The following is a 13,938-nucleotide window of genomic DNA, read 5'->3' as shown; positions in this document are numbered from 1 at the left end:
TATATATATATTGTTATAGATCGCGGTTAGATGTTATAGACCGAGCGGTGGTTTAGAACCGCGACCTAACAAAACTCACCCGATTCACCCAGACTTTGGCCGTATCGCACCCCAGCTGCTCAATGAGGGAAAAGACGAAAACGACGCAATGCAAAGAGGAAAATGAAGACAAACAGGTTGGAAATACTACTAAATTTATTCCTACTATTTACACACAAGCAACAAAAAGCAATTCAGTTTATTTACAAGTACAAGACGCATGTGACACAGTGCAAATTTAGCTTATCTACAGACTTAACTTATTACCCAGGACAGAACAAACAAAGACGACTCACACGGGGAATGCCAGGGATGGCAGAAGGTGGATGGCTGGCGGGAGAGGAAAGGTCCAAGGGGGGGGTCTTGCAGCACAACCGGCGCGTTCAGCAGCCGCCGTTCCGTTTCGGCCCTGCTCCGAACCGCCGTTCAGGCCCCCTTTGGCGGTCGGGTGTCGCGGCTGCGGCGGCCTCCGTCCGCTGCGTTCCCAGGACTTGTCTCACTGGTCTGGTCCCTCAACCCTCAACTCTTTCTTGCTTCTCTCACTCCTCACCACCGACTTCTCTCTCTGGCAACCGACTGTGACCAACTCCTTGCAACTCTCTTTCTTCTTCTCTTCTCTTCTCATCTCATGCTCATCTCCAAGGCCTCTCTGATAAAGCAGTCCCTTACAGTCGCTTTTATCACCTCCAGCGAAATCAAGCCGCCGACTCCGAGGGCACACCTACCGGGTCACTCACCGCGGCCCTGGTTGGTCGCGCGACCCTCGGGCTCCGCCCCGGACGACGACGGGCGGGCGCGCCCCTCCCCTCCTCTGACGAGGTGGAGACACGCCTTTCTTCCCTGACTCGAGCCTCGTGGTCAATGGCGGCTATTGGAGGGGAGGTGATTGGGAATCGAGGCTCAGCAATGACGAGAGGGGATGTAATATGGCAATCGAGGGTCGGCAATCACGAAAGGGGGGATGTGAAGGAAATGGGGATTTTTGGGGATGGGAATGGAAGGGGATCTATTCTCTTTCACTGGTGCAATGGAGTATTTCAATTAATGGGAGATACAGCCTTATCTTAAAACACAGAATAAGATATAACTATCGAACATGAATATCCTATGATTGGCTGACGTGTATGCTTGTGGACTATGGGACGCCCTTTTGATCTTACACAGCTCCGGAGGCAGGAGGCACAGCACAACAACAATAATAATAATCATACAGCACACAATAAAAAAAAATATATGCAGTCCTCATATCCACAACACTGCACTCTCCTCCTCTTAGGCACGTCCCGGGCCTACAACTTTTAGCTTTAGCGTGACACGTAGGTGTAGTTCCCTCTATTTTTAACCTGACCCTGAGTGCGACAGTTTAAACATAAATAAATGTGTCCCGCTGCTCCATTGCACCCTGCCTAACAGACTTTCGCCCACAGTTAACCGAATTGCGGAATGGTCTTCAAACTATACACTGACGGTGGGGAGCATTATTTACAATGACTCTGCTTTTATTTACAAAACTAACCCAGGACCTGTAATTGTTCTTTCTGGGGGGAGGACAGTCTGCTCTGCATCAATGCACCATGAAAGCACCTATAACGCACCAACACACCCTCAAGCACCAATCAGTGCAGTCACCACTGTTCATCAATAAAATAAATTCAACAACCCCTAACCCTGCAGGTGTCTCTTGCTCTTCGGCTCCCTCTGCTGGTGATTATTATTTGTCTTCCAGATGTTGTCATTTTCATTTTGCTTTGCTTACTGGCGGCCTATTTGCAATAAAGTGTGCCCAATGTGTCCTTCTTATTTATTTTATTTATGGCCCACAGGGCCGACTATGTGTGGTTCACCTGTGGGGCATCGGTGCCCTGTGGCCAAGGTCCGCCAGCAAGATTTCGGGCCCTCTTGGCCGGTTCCAGCAGAGGGGCCATGCCCCAACCCATGGGGTCCATAAGTGGTGCTCGGCCACAGGCATGTGGTCCATAATGTGGTGCATCGATGCAGACAGCTGGTTCTGGGAATTTCGGGCGCACAATGGCCGACCCACGCACGCTCCCCTCGGCGCCCAACGGCGCACAGGTCATGTGGGAGACAAAAGAAAGACAATTGAGCGAGGGGTAAGGTCACAAGGGTACACATCAATAAGGCAATGCAAGGCGAAATGCGTACGGAGGGCGAAGTGAGAAAGCTCGTCCCTACCGTACGTCACCCCCCTGTTACCTAGCCCACCCTTGCCCTTACCCCATATGTACAAAACCTACACATTAACAATTCGTCACTACTGTCACGTCTTCCCCATATTTCCCCTATACCAAATTCGTCACCACAATCCCTCTACTTCAAAAATTTGCCATCATCAATTCATCATCAATCCTCATAAGGAGGAAGAGATGGAATTACGCACAATGTCACACCCACGTCATGATGCGTCTCACATTCCAAACATTTGCACAGTAAAAATAATTAAACATGGCATGGTGTGGAGTACCTGTCACCTCAGGTGAGTGGATGCAGATGGTGCGAGGAGATCCTTCATCCTAACTATCCTCTAAATGATTTTAACACACTTTACACTACCCGGGGTCTTTCTCCGGCCAAACCATTGGCCCTCTTACACTATGGGTTCTAAAAACCAATTCCCATTGGCCAAACTGTGGTGCTTTTCAATTTGGGGTCTCACTCCCCCGATTCATCTCCCGGTGCCCTCGCACAATTTCTGGGCTGTGGCGTGTACCTCTCCCAGTGGGCCTACCCACCTGCACACCTCCACCACTGCAGTTGCCACCCGAGCTTACCTAGCTCCTCACCCTAACCTATCTAACTGGGGCAGGCCCCTCCTGGCTCTGTCACCCCACTCGGTGCCCTCTGGCACTGGGCTACCCGGGTCCGTCCTCCGGATCCTCGGGCCCCATCCACAACAACTACTACCGGCTCCCAGAGCCCACCTGCGGCCTCACCTGGCCGACATCCTCACAGTGGTGGAGCGCCCAACCAACTACACACACTAACAGGCTACACGCCCAGCCATTTCCACAACACCAACGCACCCATCCACATACCATTCTGTCACCCGCACCACAGATGCCAATATCCAACCACAATTTACCTGTACCCTCTACCTAACACTTACACTACCCGCCCCGGGTATCCGTGATGGGGGTCCACTCTTCCCCCATTCACACCTTCGCACCATCCACTCCACTCCACAATTTCCACCATTCTCACTCCACGACCATCCATTCCAATACTCCAGATATTCCACACTACCATTTATTCCACACACCTGTCTTTCATTCACCTGTCGTTGCACACCTGTGCAATCCTACCTGGTGCCACCTGCACCCTCCTCCTCTTCCTGGACCATTTGGTCAACACAACACGCAATCACCACTACTTCCTCATACACTGCTCCACACACCTGTTCAGTTGCACACCTGTGCAATCACACCTGTTCAATCCTCACACACACGGCATCATCTCAGCTGACTACTCCCCTCTGAAACTTGCGCTTCCCAGTCGTCCCTTTAAACTATTGCGCTCCCACGTCATTATCATCCACACTAATCTACCTGCGTCCCCACTACAGGTATCAGTCACTAACTAAACTTAACGTTACCTAATGTCAATCTCTTCTAGATCCCTACTAATAACCTAACCCACCCGGGCTAGTTTCCACTGCCATCAACCCCATAAGCTATTGCTCCTTTGCCCCCCACCTTGTGAGGGATGACAGAGTTGCCATCCCACCACAGCGGGGCATCTCTCACTACCATTCCCCCAGTCCCCTGACGCTACGAGCCCCCGTCGCAAGAGGTACTGGGTCCTGCCTCGGCATCTAGAGCCGAGGCGATCCATGAGGGCGCCTGCTCGCCGGCATAAGGTCTTATTCGGTCGGCATGGACGATCCGAGGGGGGGTCCGTGGCCCCATTTTGATCTTAATGACCACGTCACAGATTTGCGACAGGACGACTCCCGGGCCTTGCCAGGGGGAGGTGAGTTTTGGGCACCTTCCCTTCCGCCTCCGGGGATTAAAGAACCAAATCTTCATCCCCGGAGCGTATTGACTCCCCTGGCTCCGGTCGTCGTACCTGCGCTTCATCTTGGCCCCCGCCAGATGGAGCTGGCGGCGGGCGAAGGCATGGACCCGCTCCATGCCTTCCTCCAGGTGACGTGCGTACCCCTCCCTCGGCGGTGTGTCCGTGGTGTCTGGCACGGGACCGCATAGCAAGTCGGCGGGAGCCCGTAACTCCCGCCCATACATAAGCAACGCTGGACTGCATGCGGTGGCCCCGTGCTGGCTAGTTCGGTAGGCCATCAACAGGTACGGGAGATGTTCGTCCCAGTCATCCTGACGGGTGGTGGTGAACAATGCCAGTTGTTGGATCAATGTTCGATTGAACCTTTCCACCATCCCGTCAGATTGTGGCCGCAAGGGCGTGGTCCTGGTTTTCCGAATTGACAGGAGTCTGCACACATCTTTTAGTAATTGACTTTCAAAATTTCGACCCTGATCGGTGTGCAGCTCCTGTGGAATCCCGTGCCGACATACAAATCCTTCTACGAAGGCCTGTGCTACCACCCCTGCTTCTTGGTTGGGGAGGGCATAGGCCTCCGGCCACTTGGTGAAATAGTCCATTACAACGAGGATATACTTATTACCTTGGCGGGTGCGGGGCAGCGGTCCTAGAATATCCATAGCCACCCGCTCAAGGGGGGCCCCCACCTGATGTAATTGAAGGGGGGCCCTCGTCCTCCGTGCTGGTCCCTTTTTGGCAGAACAGGCGTCGCATCTCCGACACCAGTCCTGTATGTCGCGCCCCATATTCACCCAATAGAACCTCCGGCGGACCCGAGATATTGTCTTTGTCCTGCCCAAATGGCCGCCGGAGCGGGTACCATGCACCTGTTGCAATATGACGTTCTTGAATTTGTCAGGGACTATCACCAGCCAAGAAGTTCTATCAGAGGGAACCTCCACCCACTTGCGATACAAGATGTTGCCTTTCAATTCCAGGGTCTGCCACTGAGCCCAATACGCCTTTGTTTGCGCCCCGAGGGGGGTGACCTCTTCCCCCTTTGGTCTTTGCCCCAATTTGACCCACTGGAACACCGGCCCCAGAACAGGATCCTCCTGCTGGGCCGTGCTCCAAGCCAACTCTCCAAATTCCTCGTCCGCGGTTAGTGGCAAAATTGGCCCTCTCACCCGGGTTGCCCGGACGACGAGAATCGGGGCGGAATCGCCCAATTGCTCCCTCTCCTCGTGTCTCGCACAAAATTTACAGTTTTCCCCCAGACAAGGACGCCGAGAGAGTGCGTCCGCATTACCATGGGCCTTCCCGGCCCTATGGGCCACATCAAAATCGTACTGCTGCAACTTTTCCAACCACCTTGCAATTTGGCCCTCCGGTTCCTTGAACCGAAGGAGCCATTGCAAGGAGGAATGGTCAGTTCTAACCAAAAATTTCCGCCCGTACAGGTACGGGTGGAAATGGTTCATGGCAGCCAGCATGGCCAATAACTCTTTGCGAGTGACGCAATAATTTCGCTCGGGCCTACTTAAGGCCCGACTATAGTAACCAATCACTCTCTCCACGCCCTCCTGTGTCTGAGACAAAACTGCGCCCAATCCTTCCTGGCTCGCATCCGTGTCCAGGGTAAATGCCCCGTTGCTAGTGGGGTAAGCTAGAAGGGGTGTGGATGTTAGACACCCCTTCAATTTTTGGAAGGCCTCGTGGCACTCCCGCGTCCAATTAAATCGCGTCCCCTTCTCCGTAAGCCGGTGGAGGGGACGGGCCAACTCCGCAAATTTCGCCACAAAGCGCCGGTAGTAGGAGCAGAGTCCCAAAAATCCCCGCACCTCCTTGATGGTACGTGGTGCGGGCCACTCCTCTACCGCTTTAATTTTGTCTGGGTCCGTTTTTACCCCCTCGCGGCCGATCACGTGACCTAGGTAGGCCACCTCTCTTGCAAACAAAGTGCACTTACTCGGGTTCAGCTTCAACCCTGCCTGTCTGAGGCACCCGAACACCTGGTCCAAATTAGCTACTGCCTGGGGGAACGTTTGGGCATGTACCAGGACGTCATCCAGGTACACCAGGCATGATTGCCATGGCATGCCGCCCAGTACATGCTCCATCAATCTTTCAAAGGTGGCGGGGGCGTTACACAAACCAAACGGCATCACAGTAAACTGATACAGTCCCTTACCTGTGGAAAATGCCGTTTTCTCCTTCCCTGCCCTATCCATCTCCACCTGCCAATACCCACTCTTGAGGTCCAAAGTTGTGAACCAATTTGAGCCCGCAACGGCATCGAGGGTGTCATCAATTCTTGGCAGGGGATATGAGTCCTTGAGTGTCACGTTGTTTAGCTGGCGATAGTCCACGCAGAACCGCGTGGTCCCATCTTTCTTTTTGACCAGCACAACAGGTGACATCCAAGGACTTCCCGAGGGCTCGATCACACCTGCGTCGAGCATTTTTTCAACCTGCTCGTCAGCTTCCGCCCTCTTGCTCCAAGGGAGCCGTCGGGCGGCCTGACGAATAGGCCGGGCCTCACCGGTGTGGATCTGATGTTTCACCAGGCCCGTACGTCCAATATCCTCGGTGGACAAGGAGAAGAGGTCCAAATGGGACCCAACCAGTTTGTGTAAGGCCTCCCTCTGGGTACCTCCCAACTCTACACTACTACGATTTACCATCTCGCAAATGGGATCGGGCCAATTCCTAGAACTTATTGAAGGCTCCCCCTGGGGCCGGCTCGGCTGGACGTTCTCGCCCCTCACTGACGCGACTTCTCTAACTGGGGTGCAGCCAGCTACCTTCGTGCCCCTCACTATAGTGCGTGGTTCTGTGCTAGTATTAATTACTCGGACGGCCACCACCGGCCCGTCCGTTTTTACAAGGGTACGGCCCACGATTAAACCAGGTATGGATAGCGCTGCCACCGGTTCGACCAGGCCGCAGGATTCCTGCCATGTCGGGCGAGCTGACCATCGGGCCGGCACTACGGCCTCGGCCCCCGGAGGGATGGTCACGGCCTCAGGAGCCTCCAGCTCCACCCTCTCGGCCGTGCTCACCCCCTCCAATGGTAGCTCTTCCACTCCCCATCGCAGGATCCCCCGACTCAAGTCGATTTTACAACCGCTGGCAGTCAACAAATCCAACCCTATTAAGCATGGGTCGCACACCTCCGCCACCCAAACCTCTATCTCTTGCTTCACCGATCCCAACTTGAGGGTCACAAAACCACGCCCTATGATCGGAGCCGTTGCCCCGGTAGCCAACTGCAAACTATGATTTTCCAGACGCTGGATTTTACCCCAGCCGTCTGCACTCGAATTAAGGACCACGGGGCTGATGATCGTGGCGCTGGCTCCCGTGTCCACCACGGCGTCCACCCCCACGCCGGCAATTTTGCACCGAATTGTCAAACTACCCGTCCCAATTCGGCCACAATGAATGACCTGTCGCGTCAACGAGGGCTTCTCCCCATCCTCTACTGCCGAACACCGCCCTGCATGCCCGGCACGTTCTAGTTTCCCGGGCCCTGGCGGGGGGGTGTCTGAGGTCGGCTAGGCCGATCGATACTGGGCGGAGTTGAGGGCATCGGTTGGCGGGAAACGTCCCGGCGCGGAGCTCGACACTCCCATGCACGGTGACCCATCCTAGCACAATTATAGCACCTCACCTGGTAAGGTGCTTGCCTCCGGTATTCCAAATTCCCCCCCCTGTATGTCCGAATTGGGGTACTCTGTCGGGGACTACCGGGTGCCACCGCTGGGGCCGCCTGCCATGGTCCAGGTCCCGCCAGGCGCCGATCCACTAACCTCCGGACCATGCTCTCCAGGTCAGGGCCCCCGTCGGGGGCGGGCCCCCTTGGGGGGCCGCCCCCCATCACGGGCCCCATCTGACGCACCGCCACTGCATGGCGCTCGCCTCCCCGGGCCAGGGGCCTCGCTGCTTCCCAACGGGCTGCAGCGTCGGCCGCCTGACTCATGGTTTGCGGGCGCCACATGGCGAGCTGTTGCCGTAGCTCCAGATCCGGAAGGGCCTGAATAAAGTGATCCAGCGCCAGGCTTTCCTGGGAACTCGCCGCCATGTCCGCGTGTGCAATCCCGACCGCGCGGCGAATATCGTGAGCAAGTTCCCCGATGGTCTCCTGGGGCTTGCGTTTTCGCTGCGCAAGTTGGGCTTTAACAAGCTCGCTTTGCTGTTCAATGCCGAACCGATTAATTAATGCCGCACGGAGGGCTGGCAGGGTGAGAGCACCCGGTGGTAAAGCCGTCAGCACCTCCGCCGCCGCACCGCGCAGTGCCCCCACCAGGTGTACTCCACCTTCGTCCGGATTCCAACCGTTGCCTTTACACACGTACTCAAACTGCGCCAGGTACGCCCTCAAATCGCTCTTGCCGTCATACGGCGCGAGTGGGACCTTGTGGGCGCCCGAAGGTCGGACCCCGCGCGTCACTCCTTGCGGGATCAACGCGGGACCAAACCGTTCGGGCTCCCACAGTACGCTATTCCCGGGGGGCTCCCGCGCGTCCCCCGTCCCTCCAAACACTACCCCTCCTGGTGTCGATGCCTGGGTCGCCCCTCCGCAACCCGCTACCCACGCCATACCCCCACAGCCTTGCTCACCAGCACCACCCCCACTCCCCATAGCCAACCCTCCTTGCACACCTCCTCTGTCCATACACTCCGGACCAGTCATACATCTTACCATTGGTCCCTCACGAACACCCGGGTCTACACCACCCCCCAAGCCGACTGAATCTCCCCTCACATCATGTACATTGCCACTCACCTCCGTACCTCGTCGTATTTCCTCTGCCACCTGCAAACTTTTTATTTGGTCAGTGAGCACCGCATCATGATTTGAACACAGACCCTGTACATATTCCATGACTTCCTCCTTTATCTCCCTCTTAGTTTCCCTCCGTCTCTTTTTAATTTCACTCACCCCTTCTTCCACCTCCTCTAATTTTTCCTTTACCTCCTTCATCTCCCGGTGCGCCCCCTCTATTTCTTCCTCTAACGCCACCTTAACCGTTTCTACGTGCGTCCTTACCTCCCGGTCCTTCGTCTCCATTGCTTCTGTCACCTCTTCCAACCTCTTCGTCAATCCCTCATGTACCATTTGACATTCCTTTTGTGTCGCTATTAATTCATTTTTTATGTCCTTTTGTGTTGCTTTTAAACCCCCGATGATTGCTGTGTTCTTTTCCACTTGGTCCGTTAGTTCCTTTTGTCCCACTGTCAGCTGTTCTACTCCTTTCGTCAGATCTTCTATTCCCCCCTGTAACTTTGCCGTATTATTTCTCACCTCTTTCTCTATACGCTTTTCGCCTCGCTTTACCTCCTCGCGCAGCCCCGAGACCTCCTCACTCACCCCTCGTCGTATTTCCTCCATCTGGTTCCCCATCTGTTCGATTTCCCGGGCGGATTGTTCCCCTATTTCCCGCAATTTGTCCTCCATCCTATTTTCTAACCCCATTAACCCATGTTTCACCCCTTCTATCCCATTGTCTAACCCCTCTAATTTCTTGTCTAATCCCTCACCGGTACCCCTCGCTTCGTCCCTCATTACCCCTATTTTGCCCTCCAATCGCTCACCCTGAGCATCCATCCGGTTCCCCATTACCCCCAATTGGTTCCTCATTACCCCCAATTGCTCACTATTCTGGGCCATAAGGGCCTTCATTTGTATAAAAAAAAGGTTCAAATCCATTGGCATCTCCGGTTCGCCTACCGCGACCATGGGCGTGGCTAAATGTGGCGCCGCTGTAATCACGTGCGCTAGAGCGCCATTTTGTGCACCTGAAATTCCCGCAACCACATTGCCATTTTCCTCCTCCCTTTCTTCCCCGAAGTCCTGGGTTACTTCTAACCCCTCTATCTCTCCCACCGGCATCCCGTCGCCTTGGACAGCCATGGCGCGATTTCAAAATTCGAGTTTCGTAAAACAAATCCAAATTTTTTTTTTTATTTTTTTTTTGTTATAATTTCGGCGAGCGCAGTAACCGCGGGACCGCGCTCCGAATCGATTCGGTCGAGCGCCGTACGCGCTCCGGCTTGATTTTCCCTCCCAAAATTTGGGCCTAACTAATTTAGTCCCGGGTCCGAATCTCACTCCTCGACACCAATTGTTATAGATCGCGGTTAGATGTTATAGACCGAGCGGTGGTTTAGAACCGCGACCTAACAAAACTCACCCGATTCACCCAGACTTTGGCCGTATCGCACCCCAGCTGCTCAATGAGGGAAAAGACGAAAACGACGCAATGCAAAGAGGAAAATGAAGACAAACAGGTTGGAAATACTACTAAATTTATTCCTACTATTTACACACAAGCAACAAAAAGCAATTCAGTTTATTTACAAGTACAAGACGCATGTGACACAGTGCAAATTTAGCTTATCTACAGACTTAACTTATTACCCAGGACAGAACAAACAAAGACGACTCACACGGGGAATGCCAGGGATGGCAGAAGGTGGATGGCTGGCGGGAGAGGAAAGGTCCAAGGGGGGGGTCTTGCAGCACAACCGGCGCGTTCAGCAGCCGCCGTTCCGTTTCGGCCCTGCTCCGAACCGCCGTTCAGGCCCCCTTTGGCGGTCGGGTGTCGCGGCTGCGGCGGCCTCCGTCCGCTGCGTTCCCAGGACTTGTCTCACTGGTCTGGTCCCTCAACCCTCAACTCTTTCTTGCTTCTCTCACTCCTCACCACCGACTTCTCTCTCTGGCAACCGACTGTGACCAACTCCTTGCAACTCTCTTTCTTCTTCTCTTCTCTTCTCATCTCATGCTCATCTCCAAGGCCTCTCTGATAAAGCAGTCCCTTACAGTCGCTTTTATCACCTCCAGCGAAATCAAGCCGCCGACTCCGAGGGCACACCTACCGGGTCACTCACCGCGGCCCTGGTTGGTCGCGCGACCCTCGGGCTCCGCCCCGGACGACGACGGGCGGGCGCGCCCCTCCCCTCCTCTGACGAGGTGGAGACACGCCTTTCTTCCCTGACTCGAGCCTCGTGGTCAATGGCGGCTATTGGAGGGGAGGTGATTGGGAATCGAGGCTCAGCAATGACGAGAGGGGATGTAATATGGCAATCGAGGGTCGGCAATCACGAAAGGGGGGATGTGAAGGAAATGGGGATTTTTGGGGATGGGAATGGAAGGGGATCTATTCTCTTTCACTGGTGCAATGGAGTATTTCAATTAATGGGAGACACAGCCTTATCTTAAAACACAGAATAAGATATAACTATCGAACATGAATATCCTATGATTGGCTGACGTGTATGCTTGTGGACTATGGGACGCCCTTTTGATCTTACACAGCTCCGGAGGCAGGAGGCACAGCACAACAACAATAATTAATAATCATACAGCACACAATAAAAAAAAATATATGCAGTCCTCATATCCACAACAATATATACGTATGTATATATATTGTTGCGGATATGGGATTTACATCCATCCATATCCGCTTGTAAATATTCCCCTATTTCCTCAATACTTCCCAACTCTCCCCAATCCCCCATTCCCTAGTCCCATTTTCTGTAAACAACACTCTGTAGACCCGACCTCCCCCTATTTCCCCCATTAAATGTCGCACCCAGGTTCACCGCATCTCATGTAAGACAACTATAGGACATCTTGCTAGTTATTCTTAGTCTATGTCAGTTAAGGACTCGTTTCCATTAATTCTGACCCTTCGTTGCACCAGAATGTGATTGTATGGCACCGTTAGGAAGTTTAGGACTTCCCGATACCTCCCCGCAGCTCTTCCTCACGGTTCAGCAACAACAACAACAGCAGCGGCGGGCACGGGAAGTGCGCGTCCTCACTCCGGCTTGGTTGGTAGGGGGTGTTGGGAGGGCACTAGGCCTTCCCAACGAGCCGCCATCGAACATGTGCTCGACGGGGTTACCAAATAGGGGCTCCCTGTCAGCTCCTCGTCAAGGGCGGAGCCCGGTAACCCCCGCACCCAATGGAAGCGGCGGACCGGCCCCAGTGGGGTGGAGCCAACGAGCCGAGGGCGTGTCACTCCCGGCTGAGCATGCGCAGGGAGAGTGAGGTGAGGTGAGATGCGCGCAGAGCTGAAGGAGAAAGGACGCACCCTCCGAGCGCCGAGAGACCTCTGCCATTAAGAAAGACCTCCCAAAGACTGAGCTGTATCCTGTCCCCGAGCCAAGGTGCACCTTGTGCCATCGGTCTACCTGCCATCAATCCCTGTGTGAGTCAGCCTTGTCCGTTTGTCCGTGGTCGGTCTGGGACTAAGTAAGCCAGTTAGATAAGCTAATCTTTGCACTGTGTCACCTGCTGTAAATAACCTTGACTGCTCCTTTTCGTTTGTGTGGTATAAATAATAAATCCTGTTCCTCTTCTGTACGACTTCGTCCTCTTCTTCCTCTTTCCATTCGATCGCTTTAGAGTTTTCCCCAATTGAATATCTGTGACGCGATTTGGCCAACGTTCGGGGTAATCGGGTTAACTGTACGAACACGGCGGCCATTCCGCTCGGTCAAGCAACATCTTTAGCCATGTCTGTAACATTTGGTGTCGGGGAGTGGGATTGGACCCGAAGCGCGCTTCACGCGCTCGAAATTATTAACTGTGAAATTTGTTTTGTTTTAAAATAAAAACCCGAATTTTGAAATCGTGCCATGGCTGGTCAAGGCGATCGGATGCCGGTGGGTGAGCTAGAGGAGGGGTTAGGAGTAACCCAGGATCAAATGGAGGGGAGCAATGAGGAGGCGGTTGAGGGGGTATCAGACGCACAAAATGGCGCTCTCGCGCACGAGGTTACGGGCGCGCAAAATGGCGCCTCGCACATGGCTACGGCGACCGCGCCCGCGACCGTAGCAGCGCCGCGGGTGGATTTGAACCTTTTTTAAATACAAATGAAGGCCCTTATGGACAAGAATAGTGAAGAGATGGAAAACAGAATGATGGGGGCCCTTATGGGACAAATGGGAGACCAAATTGGAGGTTTGAAAAACAGTATGGGGGCAATGAGGGACGAATTGGGGGGCAAAATGGGGGTAATGGGGGGCGAGATGGGGGGCAAAATGGGAGAAATGGGGGAACGGCTAGAAGCTAAAATTGAGGGGTTAGACAATGGGATAAAAGAGGTAAAGAATGGGTTAACGGGGGTGGAAAATAGAATGGCTGCCCAGGAGAATCAGTTAGAGGGGGTGAAAAATGGGTTAATGGGGTTAGAAAATAGGATGGAAGACAAATTACAGGAAATAGGGGAGCAATCCGCCCGGGAAATCGAACAGATGGGGAACCAGATGGAGGAGATGAAGGAGGAGATACGACGAGGTGTAAGTGAGGAGGTCTCGGGGGTACGCGAGGAGGTAAAGCGAGGCGAAAAGCGCATAGAGAAAGAGGTGAGAAATGGGACGGCAAAGTTACAAGGGGGAATAGAAGATCTGACGGAGGAGGTGGAACAGCTGACAGAGGGACAGACGGAGTTAGTGGAGCAGGTTCAAAAGAGCACTGCGGTACTAGGAGGGTTAAAGGCGACACAAAAAGAAATTAAAAATGACTTAATAGCGACACAGAGGCAATGTCAGATGGTACGTGAGGGACTGACAATGAGGTTGGATGAGGTGACAGAAGTAATGGAGACAAAGGACCGGCAGGTGAGGATGCACATAGAACAGTCACGGTAGCCTTAGAGGGCGAACTTGAGGAGACGCACCGGGAAATAAAAGAGGTGAAGCAAAAATTAGAGGGAAGTGGAAGAAGAGGTGAGTGAAATTAAGAAGAGACGGACAGAAACTAAGAGAGAAATACGGGAGGAGGTAATGGAATTGGTACAAGGTCGGTGCTCAACTCATGATGTGCTGCTCACTAACCAAATAAAGAGTTTGCAGGTGGCAAAAGAGGTGCGG

The sequence above is a fragment of the Myxine glutinosa genome, chromosome 12 (genome assembly GCF_964187855.1).
Source record: "Myxine glutinosa chromosome 12, kmMyxGlut1.1, whole genome shotgun sequence".
NCBI classification, from domain to species: Eukaryota; Metazoa; Chordata; class Myxini; order Myxiniformes; family Myxinidae; genus Myxine; species Myxine glutinosa.
The sequence above is the reverse complement of the archived record's forward strand: the minus strand, read 5'-3'. Positions refer to the sequence as shown.